The sequence below is a fragment of the Haliotis rubra genome, unplaced genomic scaffold, assembly GCF_003918875.1.
Source record: "Haliotis rubra isolate DU_JTF1 unplaced genomic scaffold, ASM391887v1 Scf108, whole genome shotgun sequence".
In the NCBI taxonomy this organism is placed as follows: domain Eukaryota; kingdom Metazoa; phylum Mollusca; class Gastropoda; order Lepetellida; family Haliotidae; genus Haliotis; species Haliotis rubra.
This window is the reverse complement of record NW_025764981.1, coordinates 1,277,055-1,281,131: the sequence shown is the minus strand read 5'-3', so window position 1 is coordinate 1,281,131 and position 4,077 is coordinate 1,277,055.

Here is a 4,077-nt window from a genome sequence, read left to right as displayed (position 1 = left end):
AGCATTTATTGCACAAATCGTGGCGGTTGGTCGACACGTTTGGACACCGTTTGCTTCACAGATACGATAGATCGTATTTGTATTTCAGACAGCTTTATAAATTTACAATTATATGATTTCTGCAAGCAGTAAATAAGAAACTACTAAATTCTTCATTTATTTTGCTTTCCTCTGAAAAGTATGGATCCATACCAAATCTCAATTGGATGCTACTTTACAAACGTGGCAATGTATTCACGCACGTATGCTTTGCCGAACTCGGTATATCGATGCATCTGTTGCCGTTTTCATATTTTTATATCGCAAAACCATTGAATATACAGAACAGGGTTAGCTAGGGTTATTGGTGAACACATTGTAGGTTTGATCCCTAAATTGTTTCATTAAGTACGATCATAATAACATAACCAGACTCGTCTTCAGATAACCTGTGCTAAATTGTTCGACTGAATTTATAGCCTAGTGAGTAAGCATGGTTTTACGCCGCTTTTAGCAATATTCCAGCAATACCACGGCGTGGGACACCAGAAGTGGGCTTTACACATTGTACCCATGTGGGGAATCGAACCCGGGTCTTCGGAGTGACGAGCGAACGCTTTAACCACTAGGCTACCCCACCGCCCCTGGAGTCCCGTGAGTACACAATGGAACACAGGTCCTCAGTATCCCACATACTTGTTGGTTTGTTGTTTAACGCCGCACAACAATGTTCAAGCTATATGGCGGCGGTCTGTAAATTTTCGAATCTGGACCAGTCAATCAAGTGATTGATGCACATCAACAGCGATGCCATGCGTCACCCAAGTCAACAGCCTGACTACCCGATCCCGTTAGTCGGGTATTACGACAAGCATGGGTTGCTGAAGTCCAGTTCTAACCCGGATCCAAATGATTTAAAAAAATAAATAATCCAGGTGTATCACAGGGTGTCAGCTTAATATGGTAGGAAAGCCCGAAATGATGCACGTCTCACTGGGGCGGCGGGGTAGCTTAGTGGTTGAAGCGTTCGCTCGTCACGCCGGAGTCCGGGGTTCGATACCCCACATGGGTACAATGTGTGAAGCCCATTTCTACTGTCTCCCGCCGCTATATTGCTGGAATATTGCTAAAAGGGGCGTAAAATCATACTCACTCACTCATTCACTCAAGCTTTTACCACTTTAGTGAAACTCACGAGCACTGACCTACCGAGAAGCACAATCGAAGCGAGCAAAGATTCGACCCCACAATGATAGATTTCTGGCGTACCTAAGGGACGCTACTCTGCAGAGCTAACTGCTTCGTCCTTAACGGCTGGGACACTCGTGTCCTCTTCACTGCGATATGTACTGCTCCTCTTACGTTATCCTAGTCATGCGACATCTACAACACCGATGACCAATATAAGCTATATATAAGCGACCACAGGATGTCGGGTTGTAAATGCAGTGCAATGCATGTGATTTTTCAGTTGTATAAGTTAAATGTACAACACAGGGTCTTTATTACAGGCCAAAAGACACTTCTTGCAGGAAAATTAAGATTCGGAGGTTCGACGATATTTTACGAACGATTGAAGGACTAACGACGAATGTGGGGATGGTTGCCTGTGAGTGACTGTAGTGAGGGTGTGGGTTTGGTTCTACGCCGCTTTTAGCAATATTCCAGCAATATCACGGCGGGGACACCAGAAATGGACTTCACACATTGTAAGCATGTGGGGAATCAAATCCGGGTCTTCGGCGTGACGAGCGAACGTTTGAGCCACTAGGCTACCCCACCGCCCCTGAAGTGACTGTACTGGGCCCCGTTCCTCAAAGCGATCGTAGCGCTACGACAGTCGTAAGTCTATGTTAAAGTATGAGAGTTACGATCACCTTAGCGCTACGACAGTCGTAAGTCTATGTTAAAGTATGGGAGTTACGATCACCTTAGCGCTACGATCGCTTGAGGAACGAGGCCCTGATGGACAGGCGCCACGTATGCACGCACACATAATCTGAGGGGCAAAATAAGGTACACCAAGTTTGGTTAAATATAATTGAAATAACTGTTAATTAATTTGAATGTGTCTGTTTAACCATCACTTATTAATGCAACAGTTTGTAAAATATAATCTGTAGGTGGGTATTTTTCTGTAAAAATATGTTGGTTCAATGAAGACTAGGGTAAACATGAAATTACAACCACATGATCCCTCCCATGTTTGAAATATTTTAAACTTTTAAACTTTATGCCGGAAAGAAGCATATTGTTGATTATAAAGGGTAAGCGTCTAATTAGGATACCTATCAGCAGTTCTGTATTATGCGACATTATTTTGTAAATTTTGAAATATTAAAAATACTATTGAATTTCAAAATAAAATAAAGCCATGTTGAAATCATCTTTGAGTACTGACCAGGCACTAAAGCTCATGGTTTTGATACAATGTCGCTGACTTAAGATACAATATCTGATGAAGATAAAATCAGATCTATAGTTTCTTGTGTCCATCCCTTCATTGTCTGGTCCACACTCGATTATTTACAGCCCCTCATTCTGTAACCGGAATGATGCTGAGTGAGGCATTAAACAACCAACCAAGCAACCAATTAACCAACCAAGCAACCTCTCTCTCTCTCTCTCTCTCTCTCTCTCTCTCTCTCTCTCTCTCTCTCTCTCTCTCTCTCTCTCTCTCTCTCTCTCTCTCTCTCTCTCTCTCTCTCTCTCTCTCTCTCTCTCAAACAAAAAGAATCCACATGATATTCGTTCATCACGAATAATCCATTTGTTGTAGACGGCAAAATAGCTGCGAAGGTAATATGAAAGCCCTGCATAAATCTCTAGATACTTCTGGTCTAAGGTCATCTGTTATTTCAACATTATGTGTCCATTTTAGCATAAAAACATAATATATTAAGTCATCCCCGACACAGGAATTAATATAACCAGTGCTGAAATTGTTGTGTGACAGGCGCCCGAATTATTACACTGCAGCTTGCTATTATAATTAGTGTCTGCAATCTATCACGGCGCATGTGACGTCTTGTATGCTAACTGCGTGGACACAGATGGATAGAAAGTAACATACTGTGGGAGTATTTTGTGAAACACAGTGACGGTAACTGCCTTAGTGAAACAGTCTTATTGTCGTGTAGACAAAGCCACACTGCTGTAGAACTTTGGGTTATTTATATTTGTTGAACTAAGTGGAACACCGTTATATAGCTGTAGTATTGCTGACGTTGCACTGTGTGGACCACCGTTATATAGATGTAATATTGCTGATGTTACACTGTGTGGACCACCGTTATATAGCTGTAGTATTGCTGACGTTACACTGTGTGGACCACCGTTATATAGCTGTAGTATTGCTGACGTTGCACTGTGTGGACCACCGTTATATAGCTGTAATATTGCTGATGTTACACTGTGTGGACCACCGTTATATAGCTGTAGTATTGCTGACGTTGCACTGTGTGGAACACCGTTATATAGCTGTAGTATTGCTGATGTTACACTGTGTGGACCACCGTTATATAGATGTAGTATTGCTGACATTACACTGTGTGGACCACCGTTATATAGCTGTAGTATTGCTGACATTACACTGTGTGGACCACCGTTATATAGCTGTAGTATTGCTGACATTACACTGTGTGGACCACCGTTATATAGCTGTAGTATTGCTGACATTACACTGTGTGGACCACCGTTATATAGCTGTAGTATTGCTGACATTACACTGTGTGGAACACCGTTATATAGCTGTAGTATTGCTGACGTTGCACTGTGTGTGGACCACCGTTATATAGCTGTAGTATTGCTGACATTACACTGTGTGGACCACCGTTATATAGCTGTAGTATTGCTGACATTACACTGTGTGGAACACCGTTATATAGCTGTAGTATTGCTGACGTTACACTGTGTGGAACACCGTTATATAGCTGTAATATTGCTGATGTTACACTGTGTGGACCACCGTTATATAGCTGTAATATTGCTGACGTTACACTGTGTGGACCACCGTTATATAGCTGTAGTATTGCTGACGTTACACTGTGTGGACCACCGTTATATAGCTGTAGTATTGCTGACGTTACACTGTGTGGA